The sequence below is a fragment of the Oncorhynchus clarkii genome, chromosome 27 (genome assembly GCF_045791955.1).
Source record: "Oncorhynchus clarkii lewisi isolate Uvic-CL-2024 chromosome 27, UVic_Ocla_1.0, whole genome shotgun sequence".
NCBI lineage: Eukaryota > Metazoa > Chordata > Actinopteri > Salmoniformes > Salmonidae > Oncorhynchus > Oncorhynchus clarkii.
The window spans coordinates 50,327,971-50,341,415 of record NC_092173.1 but is presented as its reverse complement, the minus strand read 5'-3'; the positions used below and the strand labels follow the sequence as shown (position 1 = coordinate 50,341,415).

Genomic DNA, 13,445 nt, shown 5'->3' with positions numbered 1-13,445 from the left:
GAGAGACAGGAAACACAGGGATAAATACACTGGTACAGAGAGACAGGAAACACAGGGATAAATACACTGGTACAGAGAGACAGGAAACACAGGGATAAATGCACTGGTACAGGGAGGACTAGCACAAACAGAATAGAAGCAGGAGTACAGGAATACACGCTGGTTGACTTGAAAAACATACAAGATGAACTGGCACTTAGAGACAGGAAACACAGGGATAAATACACAGGGGAAAATAAGCGACACCTGGAGGGGGTGGAGACAATAACGAGGACAGGTGAGACAGATCAGGGTGTGACAACAACATCTGTTTGGTGAGTAGTGCTAAGCTTAATGATTCTGACGAAAATACTCTCTTTGTCTTTATCAAACTAATGTTTTTGCATATTTTCATTGTGGAACCTGTCTATGTTTAGGTTATAGACTTGCCGTCGGCAAATCAATGCTAAATGGCAGGTCGCAGTGGAAAATAGAAAGGATGCAATTATTCCAAAACTGCAGCTCGATGTTGGAACACATACTTCAATCAAACAGACTGTTGTGAATTTGTGATAAATCTGTGGTCATTTGTCAGGGAATGTAGCTGAAATGATACCATTTTCTTGTGGTACATGCAGCTCAAATGATATGTAACAAACACCTTGAGTACATCAGATAGGAAACAACCAATACAAATTTAACAGCGCAACAAAATAGATTAACTATTTTCTTTACCTTTTCATCGTAAACAGCAGCAATGTAACTAGTTCTACCTGCATTGAATCAACAAAGTGGCGTTGAGAGGGAAGCATAACTCTCCAGTGGGTAGACCCCCCCCCCCCACACCAAAAAAATAAAAATATGTGTCTGGAGATTTGGTCAACTCCAGATTTGTCTAAAACCTCAAATTAATCAGGAATGAGCAAGGACAGCTGTAATGACCCCTTATTCATGTTCTCATTACATGTAGTGCAACAAGGCCACTCATGCTCTGGAAAGATCTCTACTGATGGATTTGCTGTGCTAGATGTTGTGTTATGATCTAAATCTAGAAAAACAATGTCTGAAATGCTGATGAATTTATCCCTGGAGCATTTATATAGCGCTATAAAGCTAAACAAAAATACGTTTGGAGATATTAATCCCTGACATACGAGTTAGTCTAGATGTTAATCCCTGACATATGAGTTAGTCTAGATGTTAATCCCTGACATACGAGTTAGTCTAGATATTAGTCCCTGACATACGAGTTAGTCTAGATATTAATCCCTGACATACGAGTTAGTCTAGATACTAATCCCTGACATACGAGTTAGTCTAGATACTGATCCCTGACATACAAGTTAGTCTAGATACTAATCCCTGACATACTAGTTAGTCTAGATACTAATCCCTGACATACGAGTTAGTCTAGATACTAATCCCTGATTTACGAGTTAGCCTCGATATTAATCCCTGAAATACTGGTTAGTCTAGATACTAATCCCTGACATACGAGTTAGCCTAGGTATTAATCCCTGACATACGAGTTAGTCTAGATGTTAATCCCTGACATACGAGTTAGTCTAGATATTAATCCCTGACATACGAGTTAGATATCTTCCTTTGTTATTTGGGTTTCTAAATAATCTTTCCATTTATTTTTCCTCCAACTCAAATGTTTCCGTTACTTCCTTCACTTGGAGCAGGATGTGAAACCAAATGTTTAATAATCGACTTTCATCAAGACTGGGATTTAAAGAGGCTTTGACAGGTTTCAAGACACAGACTGTATCATGTAATTGGTTGACCTGACTTGCCATAAACAAGAAATCATAAAGAAGAAGAATTAATTGGCTCAATAAAGAAATTAAATTGGAACATAAAACAGGCCAAAGAACATGTACAGTTTGTCTAGCTGTGTTGTTTTTTCTCAACATGTACAGCCATTAGCCACATCTCAACATGTACAGCCATTAGCCCACATCTCAACATGTACAGCCATTAGCCACATCTCAACATGTACAGCCATTAGCCCACATCTCAACATGTACAGCCATTAGCCACATCTCAGCATGTACAGCCATTAGCCACATCTCAACATGTAGAGCCATTAGCCACATCTCAACATGTACAGCCATTAGCCACATCTCAGCATGTACAGCCATTAGCCCACATCTCAACATGTACAGCCATTAGCCACATCTCAGCATGTACAGCCATTAGCCACATCTCAACATGTACAGCCATTAGCCCACATCTCAACATGTACAGCCATTAGCCACATCTCAGCATGTACAGCCATTAGCCACATCTCAACATATACAGCCATTAGCCACATCTCAACATGTAGAGCCATTAGCCACATCTCAACATGTACAGCCATTAGCCACATCTCAACATGTACAGCCATTAGCCACATCTCAACATGTACAGCCATTAGCCACATCTCAACATGTAGAGCCATTAGCCACATCTCAACATGTACAGCCATTAGCCACATCTCAACATGTAGAGCCATTAGCCACATCTCAACATGTACAGCCATTAGCCACATCTCAACATGTAGAGCCATTAGCCACATCTCAACATGTACAGCCATTAGCCACATCTCAGCATGTACAGCCATTAGCCCACATCTCAACATGTACAGCCATTAGCCACATCTCAACATGTACAGCCATTAGCCACATCTCAACATGTACAGCCATTAGCCACATCTCAACATGTACAGCCATTAGCCCACATCTCAACATGTACAGCCATTAGCCCACATCTCAACATGTACAGCCATTAGCCCACATCTCAACATGTACAGCCATTAGCCACATCTCAACATGTAGAGCCATTAGCCACATCTCAACATGTACAGCCATTAGCCACATCTCAGCATGTACAGCCATTAGCCCACATCTCAACATGTACAGCCATTAGCCACATCTCAACATGTACAGCCATTAGCCACATCTCAACATGTACAGCCATTAGCCACATCTCAACATGTACAGCCATTAGCCCACATCTCAACATGTACAGCCATTAGCCCACATCTCAACATGTACAGCCATTAGCCACATCTCAACATGTAGAGCCATTAGCCCACATCTCAACATGTACAGCCATTAGCCCACATCTCAACATGTACAGCCATTAGCCCACATCTCAACATGTACAGCCATTAGCCACATCTCAACATGTACAGCCATTAGCCACATCTCAACATGTACAGCCATTAGCCACATCTCAGCCATTAGCCCACATCTCAACATGTACAGCCATTAGCCACATCTCAACATGTACAGCCATTAGCCACATCTCAACATGTACAGCCATTAGCCACATCTCAACATATACAGCCATTAGCCCACATCTCAACATGTACAGCCATTAGCCCACATCTCAACATGTACAGCCATTAGCCACATCTCAGCATGTACAGCCATTAGCCCACATCTCAACATGTAGAGCCATTAGCCACATCTCAACATGTACAGCCATTAGCCCACGTCTCAACATGTACAGCCATTAGCCCACATCTCAACATGTACAGCCATTAGCCACGTCTCAACATGTACAGCAACTAGCCACATCTCAACATGTACAGCCATTAGCCACATCTCAACATGTACAGCCATTAGCCCACATCTCAACATGTACAGCCTTTAGCCCACATATCAGTATGTAGAGCCATTAGCCACATCTCAACATGTACAGCCATTAGCCACATCTCAACATGTAGAGCCATTAGCCACATCTCAACATGTACAGCCATTAGCCCACGTCTCAACATGTACAGCCATTAGCCCACATCTCAACATGTACAGCCATTAGCCCACATCTCAACATGTAGAGCCATTAGCCACATCTCAACATGTACAGCCATTAGCCACGTCTCAACATGTACAGCCATTAGCCCACGTCTCAACATGTACAGCCATTAGCCCACATCTCAACATGTACAGCCATTAGCCACATCTCAACATGTACAGCCATTAGCCCACATCTCAGCATGTACAGCCATTAGCCCACATCTCAACATGTACAGCCATTAGCCACATCTCAACATGTACAGCCATTAGCCACATCTCAACATGTACAGCCATTAGCCACATCTCAACATGTACAGCCATTAGCCCACATCTCAACATGTACAGCCATTAGCCACTTCTCAACATGTACAGCCATTAGCCACATCTCAACATGTACAGCCATTAGCCACATCTCAACATGTACAGCCATTAGCCCACATCTCAACATGTACAGCCATTAGCCACATCTCAACATGTACAGCCATTAGCCACATCTCAACATGTACAGCCATTAGCCCACATCTCAACATGTACAGCCATTAGCCACATCTCAACATGTACAGCCATTAGCCCACATCTCAACATGTACAGCCATTAGCCACATCTCAACATGTACAGCCATTAGCCACATCTCAACATGTACAGCCATTAGCCCACATCTCAACATGTACAGCCATTAGCCACATCTCAACATGTACAGCCATTAGCCCACATCTCAACATGTACAGCCATTAGCCACATCTCAACATGTACAGCCATTAGCCACATCTCAACATGTACAGCCCACATCTCAACATGTACAGCCATTAGCCACATCTCAACATGTACAGCCATTAGCCACATCTCAACATGTACAGCCATTAGCCACATCTCAACATGTACAGCCATTAGCCCACATCTCAACATGTACAGCCATTAGCCACATTAGCCACATCTCAACATGTAGAGCCATTAGCCACATCTCAACATGTACAGCCATTAGCCCACGTCTCAACATGTACAGCCATTAGCCCACATCTCAACATGTACAGCCATTAGCCACATCTCAACATGTACAGCCATTAGCCACATCTCAACATGTACAGCCATTAGCCCACATCTCAACATGTACAGCCTTTAGCCCACATATCAGTATGTAGAGCCATTAGCCACATCTCAACATGTACAGCCATTAGCCACATCTCAACATGTACAGCCATTAGCCATTAGCCCACGTCTCAACATGTACAGCCATTAGCCCACATCTCAACATGTACAGCCATTAGCCACATCTCAACATGTACAGCCATTAGCCACATCTCAACATGTACAGCCATTAGCCCACATCTCAACATGTACAGCCATTAGCCACATCTCAACATGTACAGCCATTAGCCACATCTCAACATGTACAGCCATTAGCCACATCTCAACATGTACAGCCATTAGCCACATCTCAACATGTACAGCCATTAGCCCACATCTCAACATGTACAGCCATTAGCCACGTCTCAACATGTACAGCCATTAGCCACATCTCAACATGTACAGCCATTAGCCACATCTCAACATGTACAGCCATTAGCCCACGTCTCAACATGTACAGCCATTAGCCATGTACAGCCATTAGCCACATCTCAACATGTACAGCCATTAGCCACATCTCAACATGTACAGCCATTGTCAACATGTACAGCCATTAGCCCACATCTCAACATGTACAGCCATTAGCCACATCTCAACATGTACAGCCATTAGCCCACATCTCAGCATGTACAGCCATTAGCCCACATCTCAACATGTACAGCCATTAGCCACATCTCAACATGTACAGCCATTAGCCACATCTCAACATGTACAGCCATTAGCCACATCTCAACCAGCCCACATCTCAACATGTACAGCCATTAGCCACGTCTCAACATGTACAGCCATTAGCCACATCTCAACATGTACAGCCATTAGCCACATCTCAACATGTACAGCCATTAGCCCACATCTCAACATGTACAGCCATTAGCCACGTCTCAACATGTACAGCCATTAGCCACATCTCAACATGTACAGCCATTAGCCACATCTCAACATGTACAGCCATTAGCCCACGTCTCAACATGTACAGCCATTAGCCACATCTCCATGTACAGCCATTAGCCACATCTCAACATGTACAGCCAGCCCACATCTCAACATGTACAGCCATTAGCCACATCTCAACATGTACAGCCATTAGCCCACATCTCAACATGTACAGCCATTAGCCACATCTCAACATGTACAGCCATTAGCCACATCTCAACATGTACAGCCATTAGCCCACATCTCAACATGTACAGCCATTAGCCACATCTCAACATGTACAGCCATTAGCCCACATCTCAACATGTACAGCCATTAGCCACATCTCAACATGTACAGCCATTAGCCACATCTCAGCATGTACAGCCATTAGCCCACATCTCAACATGTACAGCCATTAGCCACAACATGTACAGCCATTAGCCACATCTCAACATGTACAGCCATTAGCCACATCTCAACATGTACACATTAGCCACATCTCAACATGTACAGCCATTAGCCCACATCTCAGCATGTACAGCCATTAGCCACATCTCAACATGTACAGCCATTAGCCCACATCTCAACATGTACAGCCATTAGCCCACATCTCAACATGTACAGCCATTAGCCACATCTCAACAAGTACAGCCATTAGCCACATCTCAACATGTACAGCCATTAGCCACATCTCAACATGTACAGCCATTAGCCCACATCTCAACATGTACAGCCATTAGCCCACATCTCAACATGTACAGCCATTAGCCCACATCTCAACATGTACAGCCATTAGCCACATCTCAGCATGTACAGCCATTAGCCCACATCTCAACATGTAGAGCCATTAGCCACATCTCAACATGTACAGCCATTAGCCCACATCTCAGCATGTACAGCCATTAGCCACATCTCAACATGTACAGCCATTAGCCCACATCTCAACATGTACAGCCATTAGCCCACATCTACAGCCATTAGCCACATCTCAACAAGTACAGCCATTAGCCACATCTCAACATGTACAGCCATTAGCCACATCTCAACATGTACAGCCATTAGCCACATCTCAACATATACAGCCATTAGCCCACATCTCAACATGTACAGCCATTAGCCCACATCTCAACATGTACAGCCATTAGCCACATCTCAGCATGTACAGCCATTAGCCCACATCTCAACATGTAGAGCCATTAGCCACATCTCAACATGTACAGCCATTAGCCCACGTCTCAACATGTACAGCCATTAGCCCACATCTCAACATGTACAGCCATTAGCCACGTCTCAACATGTACAGCAACTAGCCACATCTCAACATGTACAGCCATTAGCCACATCTCAACATGTACAGCCATTAGCCCACATCTCAACATGTACAGCCTTTAGCCCACATATCAGTATGTAGAGCCATTAGCCACATCTCAACATGTACAGCCATTAGCCACATCTCAACATGTAGAGCCATTAGCCACATCTCAACATGTACAGCCATTAGCCCACGTCTCAACATGTACAGCCATTAGCCCACATCTCAACATGTACAGCCATTAGCCCACATCTCAACATGTAGAGCCATTAGCCACATCTCAACATGTACAGCCATTAGCCACGTCTCAACATGTACAGCCATTAGCCCACGTCTCAACATGTACAGCCATTAGCCCACATCTCAACATGTACAGCCATTAGCCACATCTCAACATGTACAGCCATTAGCCCACATCTCAGCATGTACAGCCATTAGCCCACATCTCAACATGTACAGCCATTAGCCACATCTCAACATGTACAGCCATTAGCCACATCTCAACATGTACAGCCATTAGCCACATCTCAACATGTACAGCCATTAGCCCACATCTCAACATGTACAGCCATTAGCCACGTCTCAACATGTACAGCCATTAGCCACATCTCAACATGTACAGCCATTAGCCACATCTCAACATGTACAGCCATTAGCCCACGTCTCAACATGTACAGCCATTAGCCACATCTCAACATGTACAGCCATTAGCCACATCTCAACATGTACAGCCATTAGCCCACATCTCAACATGTACAGCCATTAGCCACATCTCAACATGTACAGCCATTAGCCCACATCTCAACATGTACAGCCATTAGCCACATCTCAACATGTACAGCCATTAGCCACATCTCAACATGTACAGCCATTAGCCCACATCTCAACATGTACAGCCATTAGCCACATCTCAACATGTACAGCCATTAGCCCACATCTCAACATGTACAGCTCAACATGTACAGCCATTAGCCACATCTCAACATGTACAGCCATTAGCCACATCTCAACATGTACAGCCATTAGCCACATCTCAACATGTACAGCCATTAGCCACATCTCAACATGTACAGCCATTAGCCACATCTCAACATGTACAGCCATTAGCCACATCTCAACATGTACAGCCATTAGCCACATCTCAACATGTACAGCCATTAGCCCACATCTCAGCATGTACAGCCATTAGCCACATCTCAACATGTACAGCCATTAGCCCACATCTCAACATGTACAGCCATTAGCCCACATCTCAACATGTACAGCCATTAGCCACATCTCAACAAGTACAGCCATTAGCCACATCTCAACATGTACAGCCATTAGCCACATCTCAACATGTACAGCCATTAGCCCACATCTCAACATGTACAGCCATTAGCCCACATCTCAACATGTACAGCCATTAGCCACATCTCAACATATAGAGCCATTAGCCCACATCTCAACATGTACAGCCATTAGCCACATCTCAACATGTACAGCCATTAGCCACATCTCAGCATGTACAGCCATTAGCCCACATCTCAACATGTAGAGCCATTAGCCACATCTCAACATGTACAGCCATTAGCCACATCTCAGCATGTACAGCCATTAGCCCACATCTCAACATATACAGCCATTAGCCACGTCTCAACATGTACAGCCATTAGCCCACATCTCAACATGTACAGCCATTAGCCCACATCTCAACATGTACAGCCATTAGCCCACATCTCAGCATGTACAGCCATTAGCCACATCTCAACATGTACAGCCATTAGCCCACATCTCAACATGTACAGCCATTAGCCACATCTCAACATGTACAGCCATTAGCCACATCTCAACATGTACAGCCATTAGCCACATCTCAACATGTACAGCCATTAGCCACATCTCAACATGTACAGCCATTAGCCACATCTCAACATGTACAGCCATTAGCCACATCTCAACATGTACAGCCATTAGCCACATCTCAACATGTACAGCCATTAGCCACATCTCAACATGTACAGCCATTAGCCCACATCTCAACAGAATCCTAATCGTTTATGTTCTTTATTTCCATCGATAAAACAAGGAAGGATGTGTGAGTCTGTCCGTGAGTGTGTCCATCCTACCGTCTATTATGTCTTATGTGTGTTTGTGTGTGTGTGTGTGTTTTTCCGTGTGTCTGTTCATGTGTGTTTGTGTGTACTGTTTGTCTAGCTGTGTATAAAGTCATGAAAGGGTCTACAGATGAAGGCATTTTGAAGCTTAGCAGCTCAACTTGTGTAATGTTTGTTGTAGTGTTCACAAATGCTTGTAGTACCACACACACACACACACACACACACACACACACACACACACACACACACACACACACACACACACACACTTACACTCATGCAAAATTCATTTAATTAAAGGGATAATGGTAAACAGACCCTGAGTGTTATTGCCAATGTGCTGGATGCCATCTGACATGTCTTTGGTGTCCTAATGGATTTGAAGGTGTGATGGGTCAAACACTGGGGTGGGATGCCTGGCGCACACAGCAGGAGGTGTTACAAATGGATGCTAGCAGTAGTATGTGTTACAAATGGATGCCAGCAGCAGAATGTGTTACAAATGGATGCTAGGTGTTAGTAATGGATGCTAGGAGCAGGATGTGTTAGTAATGGATGCTAGGTGTTAGTAATGGATGCTAGGTGTTAGTAATGGATGCTAGCAGCAGAATGTGTTAGTAATGGATGCTAGGTGTTAGTAATGGATGCTAGGTGTTAGTAATGGATGCTAGCAGCAGAATGTGTTAGTAATGGATGCTAGGTGTTAGTAATGGATGCTAGGTGTTAGTAATGGGTGCTAGGTGTTAGTAATGGATGCTAGGGGCAGGAGGTGTTAGTAATGGATGCTAGGTTTTAGTAATGGATGCTAGGTTTTAGTAATGGATGCTAGGTGTTGGTAATGGATGCTATGTGTTAGTAATGGATGCTAGAAGCAGAAGGTGTTAGTAATGGATGCTAACAGCAGAAGGTGTTAGTGATGGATGCTAGGTGTTAGTAATGGATGCTATGTGTTAGTAATGGATGCTACGTGTTAGTAATGGATGCTAAAAGCAGAGGGTGTTAGTAATGGATGCTAGGTGTTAGTAATGGATGTTAGGTGTTAGTAATGGATGCTAAGTGTTAGTAATGGATGCTAGATTTTAGTAATGAATGCTAGGTGTTAGTAATGGATGCTAGGTGTTAGTAATGGATGCTAGGTGTTAGTAATGGATGCTAGGTGTTAGTAATGGATGCTAGGTGTTAGTAATGGATGCTAACAGCAGAAGGTCTGTTAAATGACATGGCTGGGGAATGTCTGTTAAATGACATGGCTGGGGAATGTCTGTTGAATGACATGGTTGGATATGGCTAGGGAATGTCTGTTGAATGACATGGTTGGACATGGCTGGGGAATGTCTGTTAAATGACAAGGCTGGGGAATGTCTGTTGAATGACATGGCTGGGGAATGTCTGTTGAATGACATGGCTGGGGAATGTCTGTTAAATGACAAGGCTGGGGAATGTCTGTTGAATGATATGGCTGGGGAATGTCTGTTAAATGACATGGTTGGACATGGCTGTGGAATGTCTTTTGAATTACGTGGCTGGGGAATGTCTGTTGAATGACATGGCTGGGGAATGTCTGTTGAATAACATGGTTGGACATGGCTAGGGAATGTCTGTTGAATGACATGGCTGGGGAATGTCTGTTGAATGACAAGGCTGGACAAGGCTGGGGAATGTCTGTTGAATGACATGGCTGGGGAATGTCTGTTTAATGACATGGCTGGGGAATGTCTGTTGAATGACAAGGCTGGACAAGGCTGGGGAATGTCTGTTGAATGACATGGCTGGGGAATGTCTGTTGAATGACATGGCTGGACATGGCTGGGGAATGTCTGTTGAATGACATGGCTGGGGAATGTCTGTTGAATGACATGGCTGGACATGGCTGGGGAATGTCTGTTAAATGACATGGTTGGACATGGCTGGGGAATGTCTGTTTACTGACATGGCTGGACATGGCTGGGGAATGTCTGTTTACTGACATGGCTGGGGAATGTCTGTTTACTGACATGGCTGGGGAATGTCTGTTGAATGACATGGCTGGACATGGCTGGGGAATGTCTGTTGAATGACATGGTTGGACATGGCTGGGGAATGTCTGTTGAATGACATGGCTGGGGAATGTCTGTTAAATGACATGGCTGGACAATGTCTGGACAATGTATGTTGAATGACATGGCTGGGGAATGTCTGTTGAATGACATGGCTGGACATGGCTGGGGAATGTCTGTTTACTGACATGGCTGGGGAATGTCTGTTTACTGACATGGCTGGGGAATGTCTGTTGAATGACATGGCTGGACATGGCTGGGGAATGTCTGTTGAATGACATGGTTGGACATGGCTGGGGAATGTCTGTTGAATGACATGGCTGGGGAATGTCTGTTGAATGACATGGCTGGGGAATGTCTGTTGAATGACATGGTTGGACATGGCTGGGGAATGTCTGTTGAATGATATGGCTGGGGAATGTCTGTTTAATGACATGGCTGGGGAATGTCTGTTGAATGACATGGTTGGACATGGCTGGGGAATGTCTGTTGAATGACATGGCTGGACATGGCTGGGGAATGTCTGTTGAATGACATGTCTGGACATGGCTGGGGAATGTCTGTTGAATGACATGGCTGGGGAATGTCTGTTGAATGACATGGTTGGACATGGCTGGGGAATGTCTGTTGAATGACATGGTTGGACATGGCTGGGGAATGTCTGTTTACTGACATGGCTGGGGAATGTCTGTTAAATGACATGGTTGGACATGGCTGGGGAATGTCTGTTTACTGACATGGCTGGGGAATGTCTGTTGAATGACATGGTTGGACATGGCTGGGGAATGTCTGTTAAATGACAAGGCTGGGGAATGTCTGTTGAATGACATGGCTGGGGAATGTCTGTTGAATGACATGGCTGGGGAATGTCTGTTAAATGACAAGGCTGGGGAATGTCTGTTGAATGATATGGCTGGACATGGCTGGGGAATGTCTGTTGAATGACATGGTTGGACATGGCTGGGGAATGTCTGTTGAATTACATGGCTGGGGAATGTCTGTTTAATGACATTGCTGGACATGGCTGGGGAATGTCTGTTGAATGACATGTCTGGACATGGCTGGGGAATGTCTGTTGAATGACATGACTGGACATGGCTGGGGAATGTCTGTTAAATGACATGGCTGGGGAATGTCTGTTGAATGACATGGTTGGACATGGCTGGGGAATGTCTGTTGAATGACATGGTTGGACATGGCTGGGGAATGTATGTTAAATGACAAGGCTGGGGAATGTCTGTTGAATGATATGGCTGGACATGGCTGGGGAATGTCTGTTAAATGACATGGTTGGACATGGCTGGGGAATGTCTGTTGAATTACATGGCTGGGGAATGTCTGTTGAATGACATGGTTGGACATGGCTGGGGAATGTCTGTTAAATGACAAGGCTGGGGAATGTCTGTTGAATGACATGGTTGGACATGGCTGGGGATTTTGTCTGTTGAATGACATGGCTGGACATGGCTGGGGAATGTCTGTTGAATGACATGGCTGTTGAATGTCTGTTGAATGACATGGCTGGACATGGCTGGGGAATGTCTTTTGAATGTCAAGGCTGGACATGGTTGGGGAATGTCTGTTGAATGACAAGGCTGGGGAATGTCTGTTGAATGACATGGCTGGGGAATGTCTGTTGAATGACATGGTTGGACATGGCTGGGGAATGTCTGTTTAATGACATGGCTGGGGAATGTCTGTTGAATGACAAGGCTGGACAAGGCTGGTGAATGTCTGTTGAATGACATTGTTGGACATGGCTGGGGAATGTCTGTTTAATGACATGGCTGGGGAATGTCTGTTGAATGACAAGGCTGGACATGGCTGGGGAATGTCTGTTGAATGACAAGGCTGGACATGGCTGGGGAATGTCTGTTGAATGACATGGCTGGACATGGCTGGGGAATTTCTGTTTAATGACATGGCTGGGGAATGTCTGTTGAATGACATGGTTGGACATGGCTGGGGAATGTCTGTTGAATGATATGGCTGGGGAATGTCTGTTGAATGACAAGGCTGGACATGGCTGGGGAATGTCTGTTGAATGACATGGCTGGACATGGCTGGGGAATGTCTGTTGAATGACAAGGCTGGACATGGCTGGGGAATGTCTGTTGAATGACAAGGCGGGACATGGCTGGGGAATGTCTGTTGAATGACAAGGCGGGACATGGCTGGGGAATGTCTTTTG

General features: G+C 44.7%; 1 protein-coding gene across 1 annotated transcript in view; it reads left to right on the top strand.

Moving 5' to 3' along the window:
* The window catches only part of LOC139385502 (contactin-5-like), a 535,984-nt gene that overhangs the window by 305,332 nt on the left and 217,207 nt on the right, over positions 1 to 13,445 (top strand). The gene's annotated exons all lie outside the window — the stretch shown is intronic.